We start from the raw sequence: 13,801 nt of genomic DNA, 5'->3' as shown, positions 1-13,801 counted from the left end.
AAAAATGATCATAAGAGGACACTGTGAAAACCTATATGCCAAAAAATTAGACAATATAGGTGAACCCGAACAACCTGCACTGACCCTAGAGGAAATAGATGATCCCAACAGACAAATTACAACAAAAGAGATTGTATCAGTCATCCCCTCCCAATAAAGAAAACCCAGGACCAGGTGGCTTCACAGGTGAATTCTTCCCAACATTACAACATACACTTTATTATACACTTACACAACATACACTTTATTATAGTGTATGGTATCATGCTGAGGATGCTTCCGTCTATTCCAAACATGCATGAAACTGCCCCCCCCCACCACCCAGCTAACATCATACTCAATGATGAAAGACTGAAAGCTGTCCCTCTCAAATCTGAACAAGGCAATGATGCCTACTGTCACCACTGCTGTTCAAAATTTTGCTGGAAATTTTAGCTAGACAAGTTAGGCGAGAAAAAGAGGAAAAAGGCATCCGAACTGGAAAGGAAGAAGTAATGCATTCATTATTTGCAAAAAACATAATCCTATGCATAAAAAGTTCTGAAAAATCTACAACAAAACTACTAAAGCTGATAAATGAATTCAGCAAATGGCAGGATACATCAATGTGCAAAAATCGATGGTGTTTCAACATGCTCAATCTGATGAGGAAATAAAAAAATTCTATTTATGCTTTATAACTAAAAGAATTAAGTATCTTGGAGTGAATTTAACCAAGAATGTAAAAGACTTATGCATGGAAAAGGACAAAACAACACTAAAAGAAATCAAAGGTCTAAATAAATGCAAAGACATCCCATGCCTATAAATTGAAGGTGTACTATTAAGATATCAATTATCCCCAAAATAATTTATGGATTCAATGCAATCCCAACAAAAACAAAAAAAATCCAACATCCAATTTTGCAGAAATGGAAAAGACAATTATCAAATTTATTTGGAAAATTATTTTGGTGTCCACAAGCCAAAAACATTTGAAAAAGAACAGAGTTGGAGAACTGTACTTAAAAGCTTATTAAAGAGCTACAGTGGTCAAACAAACATGGTCCTGTCTCAATGATAGACATATAGAACAATAGAGTCAAACTGAGAATTCAGAAATACACCCTTACATCTATGGCTAGTTCAATTTGACAAGGCTGCCAGTTTTAGTTTGTTAAATGCTGTCAGAATGCAATATACTGAAATGAAATGGCTTTTAGAAAGGGAATTTGCTAAGTTACAAGTTTACAATTCTAAGGCCATAAAAATATATACACTAAGACATTGAGGAAAATATTTCTTGACCCAAGAACGACTGATCGGAAAAGCACATGGCTGATGTCTATTGGTGCTTTGGGTTCTGGTTTCAAACAGCATTCATGGGTGGTGGTGGTATTTTTTCTGCATCTCCAAATATCTCTGTCTGTGTCAGCTCAAGCTTTTCCCAAAATGGTTCCCTCTTAAAGGACTCCATAGATTTGGTGAAGACACATCTCCACAGATGTCACCTAATGAACATATCCCACCCATAATTGTGTGAGACACATCTCCATGGAAACAACTTGATCAAAATTATCTCACCCAACAATATTGAATCCAGATTAAAGAAAGTAGTTTTGCTGGGGTACATAACAGTTTTGAACCAGCACACTGCCAAATCCACTCAGTTGGAAAAGAATAGTCTCTTCAACAAATGGTGCTAGAAGAACTGATTATCCATATGCAAAAGAATTAAGGAGGTCCCCTATCATATGCAAAAATTAACTCTAATTGAATCAAATATAACAACCAGGACTATAAAGCTCCTAGAAGAAAATATATAGAAGTGCCTATAGATGCTTTTGTTAGGCAATGGTTTTGTAGATTTTACATCCAAAACAGAAACTATGAAAAAAAAAAGGTAAATGGGACCTCTTCAAAATTTTAAAATGTTGTTTATCAGAGGAGTTGAAAGTGAAAAGACAGTCTTCTCAATGGTAGAACATATTTGAGATCACATATCTGAGAAGGGTTTAATATCCAGAATACATAAAGAAATATTCAATAATGAAATGAAAGCAACACAATTTTAAAAATGGGCAAAACACTTAAATAGACATTTATCCAAAGAGGATACACAAATGACTAAAAAATACATGAAAAGATGGGCAACAATTTTAGCTACTAGGGAAATGCCAATCAAAATCACAATGAGATGCCACTTCACACACATTCAAATGTTTATTACTGAAAAAAAAAAAACAGAAAGCTATAAGCACTGGAGAGGATATGGAGAAACAGAAACACTCATTCATTGCTGGTGGTATTATAAAATGGTATAGTCACTGTGGAAGACAGGTTGGTAATTACACAAAGCTAAATATAAGATTACTACATGACCTAATGATCCTTCTATTAGTTATAGATACAAAAGAATTTAAATCAGGGACTTGAAAACAGACATTTGCAAAACAGTGTTCATAGTGGCATTGTTCACAATTTCCAAAAGTCGGAATCAACTCAAAGTGTCCGCCAATGGACGAATGGATAAGCAAAATGTGGTATATGCATTCAATGGAATATTCAGCCTAAAAAAGGGAATGTAGTTCTGGTTCATGTGACAACATGGATTAATTTTGAACACATTATGTTAAGTAAAATGAGCAAGACACAAAAGGACAAATATTTGATTGCATAACTCAGATGAAATAATTAGAATAAGCAAAATTAAGGACATAGAAATTATAATTCTGGTTACCAGGACCTGGGTTGGGGATAAGGAATGAGGAGTTCATGCTTAATTTTTACAGGATTAATATTTGGATTGATTTTAAAGATTTGGAAATGAAAGGTGGTAATGGTAGTATAACATTATGATTGTAAATAACAGCACTGAATTTTATATGTGGATATACAGTTAAAAGGGGAATTTTAGGTCGTATATGTTTCTAGAATACAAATTAAAAAGTGAAACATAGGACTATACAAAAAAAAATTCTATAATTCAAAAGATAAAAAGAGAACAACCTAAATAAAATTTGGGCACCAAGCTTGAATCAACAATTCTCCAGAGAAGATATTCATATGGCCAGAAAGCACATGAAAAGATGTTCAACATCCTATTCAATTCACAACCACAATGAGATATCATTTCACACCGACTAAAATGGCTACTACTTGCAAAATGGAAAATTAAACTGGAGAGGATGGAGATGTAGGAACATTCATTAATTATTGGAGAGAATGTAATTTGGTGCAAACTATAGAAGACAGTTGATGGTTCCTCAGAAACGTAAGTTTAGAATTACCTTATAGCCACACTATTTCAGTTCTAGGTATATAACCAAATGCACTGAAAGCAGGAACTCAAACAGATATATGCACACTGATGCTCATAGTGGCATTGCTCACAATTGCCAGAAGATGGAAGCAACCCAAATGAAGAACGGCTAAAAAGAATGTACATATATACAATGGAATATTTTTGAGTCATAAAAGGGCATTATGTTTTGATAAATCTGATACCTGGATGAGCCTTGAAGTAATACTTTTATGTGAAATAAGCCAGATGCAAAAGGACAAATATCTTATAAGCTCATTGATATGAAAGAATTAGAATAAGCAAATTCATGGACTAGAAACTAGAATATTGGTTACCTGGGGCTGGGGTAGGTATAAGGAATGGAGAGTTAAGCCTTAAACTGTGCAAAACTTCTATTTAGTGTGATTGAAAATTCTGGTAATGGATAGTGATGATGGTGTGGACAACATTTTGCATGTAGTTAACTGCACTGAATTATAGGTTTGGATAGAGTTAAAAGGGACAATTTTTAAGTGGTATATATGTCATCAGAAAAGGAATTAAGAAACAAAATCATATGAGTGTACAGCACAGTGAACCCTAATGCAAGTCATGATCATATTAACAGTACAATCATAATAATATTCTTTCAACAATTGTAATAAATATACGACTGTTTCAAAGTGTTAATAATGGCAGGGTATGTGTGTATATTGGAACTATGTCTTTTCTGCATGACTTTGTATAAACCTATAATTTCTCAAAATGAAATGAAATGAGATTTAAATACAATTAAATCATGCTGGTTTTTTCCCTCTTACTTATGATTAGACTTCTCCCATTCTTGATCAATGAAACCCAAGCATGATTCTCAGGGAATATTTGGGAATATTTATATTTCCTTAATAAAAAGTATGCAGGAAGTATAAAACAGATGAAAGGATCTATGAAATAGTTTATACTGTTACTTTTGTCCAGCAATGGACCTACATATATATATTATAACCTGATATATGACCAAGGTGACACTACAGCGCTGTTGGTAAAAGCGTTCTTTTCAAAAAATGGTGCAGGTGTCAATGTGAGAACCTTAGAGAAAAACAGAACTTAGAGAAAAAAAGAACTGTGTTTTGACTCCTTTCTCTCTATTCAAACAAAAAAACAGTGGCATGTGGATTCAAGACAGTGTGGGAATGTAACAATAATAATAACAACAACAACAACAACAAAAATCACATTCCAAAGGCAAGAAACAGAAAGAAGAAGGTAAAAAATTCAGGAAATACATAAATGAGCTTGTAAAATATTAGACAATACAAATGAAAAATAGTCATAATAAATATAAATGGATTAAATTACCTATTTAAAAGTCAAAGATTTTCAGATTGCATCTCTACCTTTCTATCTATGCATACTGAAACAGAAAAAAAAACTGGCTGCATATATTTTATGAGAAAATGTAAAATATAAGAACAAAAATACTGTAAGTAAAGGGATATTAAAAGCTATATTAGACAATATACATAGTATATATTTGGATCTACTTATCAAATAAATAATAGAGATTATGACACATATTAAGGATAGAGGGAGGCATTAAAAATGATAAAATGTTTAATTTAGAAGACCTAAATACATAAATTTAACAAAATAACCTCAAAACAAATACAGCAAAATTTAATTTAACAATGGAGAGGAATTGACAGTGGATATTTCAACATACCCAATTATTAATTGAGCAGAACAATTAATAATCTTGATCTTTATTTGGCATATTCTTGTCACCTATTATTTATACATTCTTCTCATGAACCTGTTTAGAATTTATAGAACGTGATCATGTATTAACCACAAAATAGGCCTCAATATATGTCACACATTATTGGATAACCTATATCATTATATCAGTGATGACTTCCCCATGTGTTCACAAATGAGAATCAACTCCATATAATAGACCAATCATCTATTTTCCTGTGATTATTCCAATACTATAGTGTTTTAACAATTAACATTTTATTTAGTTTTCTAAAATAAAATATATAAATGAATTTCAAATTTTAATGAACTTTTTGCACATATAATAATTGTTTACAATTTAAATTTATATTTATGTATATGCATATGTATAGATAAAAATAATTTTTACAATATAAAACTTACTTACCTTTATGGGTAAGTCCTGATGGGTCATGGCATATTTTTCTTATATACTGATGAAGTTTTGGTTGATAGTATTTTATTTACAATATTTGCATAAAAACACTGCTCATCAAAAAAAATTATTTTGGGGAAATTTCCCTCTCTTTTTTTAATAATCCATATAAATATTTGATTAGCTATGCCACAACTGTTTTTAAAAAGCTCACAAAAAAATCTGACCACTTCATGCATGAAGATTCTAGTCAAATGATTCAATATTTTAATGTCTGTCTGTCTCTTTAGATCTTTTTAAATTTTTTAAAGAATTTTGATAGTCCATAGTTAGAATGCTCATATGTTTTAACTTTCAATTCATATGTTTAGTTATGGTATTTATTCATCAACCATAAACTAAATATAGGGGTTGAAAGTTTGCTTTCATTTCTATATTATTTTGTATAAAATTAATTTATATGGATAATATCAATTCTATCATATTATTGAGACTTGCATTAAAGCATGATATGTAGTCATTTAAAAAGTGTCCAAACTATGTTCTAAGAACACATTTTCCTTAAGGGTTGGATATCAGTTTATATATCAATGCTTTGATTTATTAAGGCTGACAAAATGCAATATACCAGGAATGGGCTGGCTTTTAACAATGGTGATTTATTAATATATGAACTTACAGTTCTGAGGACATGAAAATGTCCAAGTCAAAGCACCAACAAGATGATACCTTCTCCACAAAGACTGGCTACTGGCAATTTTCAGCTCCTCTTTCACATGACCAGGCACGTGGCAATGTCTGCTGGTCTTTCCCTTTTCTCCTGAGTTCTGTTGCTTCCAGCTTCTGGCTTCAATGGCTTCCTCCCTGAATTTCTCTTTGTGTCCTTATCTCTCAGATTCTCTGGTTCTTTTCTATGAGCTTCTCTGGGACTATTTCAATGTCTTCTTTCATCTCTTATCCTCTAATGAAGGTGTCCAACAAAAAGATTAAGACCTACCCTCAATGAGGTGGGCCATGTATCAACTTAAGATTCTACTCACCCAAAGATCCCATTTGTAATGGGTCCACACACACAGGAATGGTTTAGCTTTACTAACATGATCTATTCTGGGATATATAGAGCTTCAAAGCATCGCTTCAGGCCATGCCATACACATGTGTGTGTGTGTGTTAGCTCAAGCATCTTTTCTGCATTGCTTAAATCATCCATACTTATACCATTGTTTTGCCTCTTTTTCTTTGAAACTTCAGAGACAGTTGCAAGTTGTATTGAAATCTTGCACTATGAATGTGTGTGTGTGTGTTTACTTATTATGCTTGAACTTGCATATTTCAATGCACTTAGGTACAGGATTATTTGTCTTATTGCAATTTTTTTCAGCATCATTTGATGTTTACTTTAAAAATACTTTTCCAAATTTATTCTGTCATATTCATATTGTTTCCCAGTTAATTTTTTAAAATAATTACATAGGAAATGTTTTCCTCATCTTATTCTCATTTGCTATGTCATCATTTTGGTTTGTCAATTATTAATTGTTGATTTTTTTTTGCTTATTTTTATTTATTCTTCCTTATCTTGTTTTGGTTTTGCTTTTTGTTTTTTTGTGGGGTTCTTTTGTGGTTTGTTTATTTGTTGATTTTTAAAATCCAATCTAAAATCTCTTTTTTCTCTTTTAATAAGATATTAAATTATTAGCTTTTATTATGATTCATTGTGTATTTAGAATAATTTCTTACTTTTTTATTTTATGTTTTATCATTTTCCTCATTTTTTTGTTCTTTGCATTTATTTCATCCTTTTTCCAATATCTTGCTTCTGTCATGGAGATTCCCATATTATTTTAAAATTTAATAATTGGTCAATATTTTTCCTTTCAGCACTTAGCTCATATTTGAATTTTTAATTCTAGTAATAAAATTGTCAGAAGTTTTTGCTTGTTGTAAGTAATCTCAATCTTTTTGGTTTCCATTACCTTCTGTCCTTATGCTTTTTACATGTTATTTCCATGTTCAAAACAAAAAAAAATTTTTAAATAATGATATATAGTACTTGCAGATAATTTTATTAACCTTCTTTTACAGTCCAAAATGTTTCAATTTTTGTAATATTTGCTGTCCATTTCTCATGATGTTTTTTCCTATTTATATCTTATTCTACTATCTTATTAATATGCCATCTTTATTAAGATTTATTTTTAGGGATACACATGTACCTGGACTCTAGGTTTTCCTCCAAGGTATTTCAGTGTTTTCCTCTGAAAGGGCCCTAAAGACATCATTGACTCTAGATCACTTTATATGTTGAGTTATTAGTGCATGAACAACACAAGAAAAAATAAGATTAGAATTGCACTGAGATAAATGTTGTAGAGTTGGGGTTTTTGTGGGTGATGTTTTCTTTTTCCTTTATATCCCCAGGCTGGGAGGTACAACCTTTCTAGATCATTTTGTGTGAAGAAAACATCCCTTACAGATTCAGTCTTTATACCTACATTTTTATTTAATGCCTAAAATATACCTGAAGCCTAATCTCTTATCTTTATATGGGCATTAAAATTCAGTCCACTGAATACCCATAAGGCCTGTTTCCAGACCTAATCACCTTAGGGACCATGGAGCCTCTGCTATTCCTAATTCTTCTGGCTTGTAGTTTGCCTGCTTTTGTCTTTTGGTCAATTTTTTCTTCATTATTTTCCAGATTGTCTGGTCATTAGTGTTTTGATATTGTAATTTATTCAGCGTTGGGATATGTTCAAAATAAGAAAGGGGTCTTGCATATGACCCATCAAATGACAAAAAGCTGCACATTATTTTCCTTTGAGAATTTGTTCAATGCAAGTGTCAGAAATAAGCACTTATTGTTCGTACATTGTGTTCATTATCTCAATAAAGTGTCGAGATGTCAGGTTTACAAAGGAGAGTCAAACATATGTCACCCCTGAAAACAGATAACATAAAATGTATAATACAGGTGCAAATAAAAAGAACTAAGAAGTCATGATAAAATGTAAAGTATATACCAAACTTAATACTCTAATGGAGGATACCAAAAAATGATCCATCTAGAGTGAACAGAAATGTTCACATTAAGGAAAAAAATATTAAATTGAGACTCTAAGTATGAGAAGTCAGTTATATAGAGCTAAAGAAAGGGCATCTCAGGGAGATTGCACACATGTTTCATATTATTATTATTACTATTTTAGCCACTTTAAATGGTGCATAGTTTTAGCACATAGTGTGTTGCCTTGCATTTTCCTAATTACTAATGGAACTGAGCATTTTTCATGTTTATTTGTAATTTGTGAATCATTACTAATTGTCTATCTAAGCCTAATGCCCATTTTTATTTCAATTGTCTATCTTCTTTATTACTTTAGAGCTTTTAAATGCATTATGTAGTATGTTATACAAGTCTTTTATCAGATATATACTTGCAAATAATTTCTCCTATCATGTGGGTTATGCTTTCATTCACTATTAAAAAATTCATTCACTAAAATTAAAAACAACAAAGTCTTTAATTTTGATAAATTTGTAATTATTTAAATTTTGCTTTCTGGTGTATTTTTTAAAAATTGTTTTCCTAACTTAAGTTTACAAAGACTTTCTCCTATATTTTCTACTAGATAATTTATGTTATATAGTCCATGTCTTGTCAAGAACTTTGAATCATCAGAGATATTAACTTACTTGCAAGCTAACAGCGTATTAGAGAAAGGGAAGAAAGAATACACCAATGTTTATTTTAAATTTTCATTCTTTTTACTGACTAGGAATATAATTCATCCTTTACATCAAATGTCTAAGATGATTTGACTTTAATAAGTATGAAATGTGAAAATATTGCTCATGCATGAAAGACAAGAACTTAATTTTTGGTACTGGAAGGAAAGTAATTCTCAAATATTTGTCTTAAATTTGAGATTTATTCACAAAGACAAGGCATGATCTCCATTATGAAATTGCACTAAACTGAGAGAAAAGCAGAACAGACACTATAAACCAGTGTAACAAAATCTTGTGAATATTGACTTAGGCAACCAAATGCTGTAAACAGACTCGGTTTAAAATATTTTACACTTGGTATACTGAGTTTTTAGTCTCAGAATATTGGTTATATGGATATGGTATGAATAGTGAAGTGAAATGAAGGGGCAACAAAGAAGCAGGCAATGATAGTAAGTGGAACACCAAAGGGAGAGGAAAAGACATATCTGCAATGAAAAATGGATATCTCTATTTTTAAATTAAAAGTGAATTTTATTAATGCTGACTTGAATACATTATATATAGACTACTAAAAACTAAGTAAAAGATGTTTGAAAACAAAAGTAACTTTTATGCTAATTTTAAATACTGTTAATTAAGAAATTTGTTAATTCTGATATGCAAATATATTAAATAATATATTCAGCTATGTTTTTTGAAGACTACTTATATTTTTTTCGATGGAGTAGTTGAAAAGTATTAGTCAAAAGTAACCCTAAATAGCCTCTTCATTGAAATATGTATATAGATAAAATGTGACACACATTTCAGATTAAATTGCATTACAATAGAACTAAATGGCCTTTAATCATGTATCTTTTACTTCAGAAAAGAAAAATTATGCATTTTCTCCTTAGTGTCCTGAGTGAAAATCATGATTAACTGAATTTAAACATGGGTTTATCCTATGTGTTTTGGTAGTGGTATCAATGAAGTTTCTTTAAGGAATCAGAATGTAACATCAAACTAAGAAGACCCTGCTATCTAAAAATTTATGAGCTATTTTCTTGAATATATAATCTTATGGAAAGTGGAATGATATGCAACATTTTAGAATGATAAGCCTTTCAGACAACTTTTCCCTTACTTATTCTGCCAAACAGAATATGTATTATCTCTTATTTTTACCTGAAGATATCATTTTCTATTTCAATGATAATTTGTTAGGTGAACTATTATTGAAGTGCATAGCATAACCTTGGAACAAAAAGCATCACAAAAGTTGTTCAAATAACCTCAATCTTTTCATTTATTCCATAGGAACTTCTGATTTTCACAAATATTTCCACATTTATAACTTGGCTTTGTTAAAATACATTCAGATTGCAGTTCACAGCACAAGCACTTTTCACCTTAATGAGATAATGCAAACACCGAATCACATATATTACTTTACTTACTAAATACTCCTCTTTCACTTGGACAAAAAAGCTACACCATGCATAATTTAGCATTACAATCATATACAATTTCAAATAATGGTGGAGATTTAAATCACATTGTGTTAACTTCTCCTCTGTAAGTCCTAAAGGTGAATCATTGTGTAGTCCCTTAGAATTTTAGAGTATAGCTATGTCATTTTCTACAGGAAAATATTTTCTTTTTGAGAAACAGCTTCTAATGGCCCCTAGGACCTAGTAGATATTGAATGTTTAACCATGAGCTAGCAAGCTAGTATGTAAGCCAAACAATTTGAAATGTACTTGGTGTTGTCTTACTCACCAAGCCACAAAGTTAGGCATGGAGATAGCATAAAGCACAAGTAAGTTCTACACACAGGTGCCTATGATGCAATTGCTGTTATATTGCCTCTTTTCTCTCAACACAGACTCATAACTGTTTTCCTAGGATCAGTTGGATGGGAAGAAAACCATTCGGATCTTGTTTGCTCAAAGTTCTATTTGATATGGCTGCAGCATTACAACCCCTCTCCTGGATAGTACTGGACGGAGAGTAGTTAAAGGAAATTCTACCAGGGAGAAGAACTTCAAGTAGTTCACCTGGCCATTTTTTCTTCCAGGAAATAGACATGGCAAAAAGTACAGATATAAATTGTCTCATGGGCAGTGGATAGCATTTTGCTAGATGCTATTAGTGAAGAATAGTGAAGACGCTATTAGTGATGAGCAGGTATATTTGTATTCCATGTTTATACTCACTGAAGATCAAAGAACCACTTTTTTAGCTTTACTGAATGTGTTTATTATTTTATGATATGCAATAACTGTTCCACATTGTTCTATATTCTTTCTGAAGTGTACTCCATGGTGAAGATCTTAAATGTTTATGTTTTCGATAAATTGTAATGTGTATAAACCAAGGCATCTTGGCATTATTTATATCCCTTTCTACAGGTGAATCCATGCAGTTATATTAATACTACCTAAAGGTGTCACCTTGAACACTGCAGAAATATGATTGATGCACCTGTCATTGGGAGGAAAATAAAAAGTATATATAATATACGATGTTTAGAACATCTTTTTCTGAGCATGATGAAGTAGCTGGAGTATCTGATACTACTAATACTGCACACACACTCAGCTTTCAGGAATTGTACAGTGGGCAACACAGGGTTTTCATAAAATGCAGGGAGCCAGAAATCAATTAAATATTAGTAGTCTCCCTGAGTTGAATAGACAGAGGTCAGAGTTCAGAGTTTGGAACTGGAGATTCTAGAATTTGTGAATAAGTACATGAGATTTGAAAGCTCTGTAGATAAGAAAACAAAAAAACTCCAGAATTTGGAAAGGAGATAACCTTGAATCATTGATAGGATATTAAGTTTTGCATGCATATTATGAAACTCCAGTTGAAAAATACAACTACATATTTTTACACAAGATCCAAAATCATCATTTGCATATTAATAACCACGTGAAAAAGACATTGAAAGATGGCCATTCTGTGACTATCAGTCAGCCTCTCTCCTCAACCACCCTATCTCTGTCCAATGGGTCTGTAAACAAAATAGCAATGTTGCCAAGGATGGGTATTTTTCATGAAACAAGCAAAATGAACTTCTGTTCACCAGGGCTTATCTGCTTACAATCACTGCTGAGCCAGCAAAGATCAACCCTGAGGCTCGACATGGCCTGCCTAAGAAAGATGAGCCAGACATTCAGTACCGAGTTGTTTATATTGAATTACTTTAATCTTGGAAGCAGCATTACATTGTTCTCACTGGGAGAGAAACTTAACCTGTATTTGTATTTGACCACAGTGATTTTGCATAAACCACCATTTAAATGTATGCAGAGTGTCTCAGTCACCAGAATGCTTACTTCTGAAAAAGAATTCATCTTAGAGCAAATGAAGAGTGGAATAGACATATTACTGTGTTTACCACCTTAATGAAGGTGATGCCTGGTATAATGGTGGAGTGGCCTTAGGAAGATTCAGTATCAGTTCCTATAGGAAGTAAACTCCTTTTTGAACTACTATAATAACCTCAATTTTTTGGTTGCTAAGTAAATGAACAATAAATGGTTATGTTTCTTTCATAGTCACAATATCAGAAGGGTCTAGGAATCTAGGGGTAGAAATGAGATTTCTCTCACTGTTTACCCCCAAATACCAAAGAGTAAAAGTTTTGCTTTCCATAACCACAATTTTAAGCTCTGTTGTACCCAAGAGACACGTGCATCCACCAGAGGATATCATCTAACTTTCCATTAAGCTGGTTGATGTTCCTTTCCCCTGGATACTTTGGGTTTTGCAAATAAGAGTTTCTGGGTTAGACAAGCTTTTGAGCCTAATTTTTATTATATAACATGGCTAAGGAGAAGTTTGTAAGTAATGGAAAAATTCCGAGGACATGCGCTAAAAAACAAAGGACAACTGGAACCACTTGATACAGGAAGGATGCCAATGACCCAGATGCTTTAGGAATATAGATGGAACCATGACAAACCAGGTTACTAAAAACAAAGGGAATATGGAATGGGTAACAGAAGAAAGAAGTTGTAAATGCCACCTATCCATGGCAAGTTGTGAAATTAATGATGTGAGTTATAATGATGTTTCTCTTATTTTTTATATAAATATAATTGTGCTATGTATTTAGTTATTTTGTTTTTCTTCTACTTCTAATACTTCTACCAATTAACCATGGTATATACCCAAAAAGTTTACTCTATCTTCATATCTTAGTATTTGAGTAAGGGTATATCTAAAGGGGAAATTGGCTTAGTTAGAAGCAAAAGGAACATTACCAAAAGGTGAAAAGTGGAGTTTTCTATAATCTGTTAAGGAGATGATTAGTTTGTTTTCACTTGTACAAGTGTAGAGGCATTCTGGTAGATGGAAACATGAATTTGGATTTGGATTTATTGGGAAGCTAGATGTGCTGGTTTGAAATTGTTATGTACCCACAGAAAAGCCATGTCTTCTTTCCTAATCCAATCTTTTGGTGGAATACCTATTGTTTAGTGTGGGAATTTTTATGGCATTGTTTCTATGGACGTGTGACACAGCCAGTTATGGGTGTGACCTTTTAATTAGATTACATCCATGGAAACGTGACACACCCAACTGTGGATGTGGACTTTCGATTAGATGGAGATGTGGCTCCACCCGTAAAGGTGGGTCTTGATTAGTTTACTGGAGTC

The sequence above is a fragment of the Tamandua tetradactyla genome, chromosome 5 (assembly GCF_023851605.1).
Source record: "Tamandua tetradactyla isolate mTamTet1 chromosome 5, mTamTet1.pri, whole genome shotgun sequence".
Classification (NCBI taxonomy): Eukaryota; Metazoa; Chordata; class Mammalia; order Pilosa; family Myrmecophagidae; genus Tamandua; species Tamandua tetradactyla.
The sequence above is the reverse complement of the archived record's forward strand: the minus strand, read 5'-3'. Positions refer to the sequence as shown.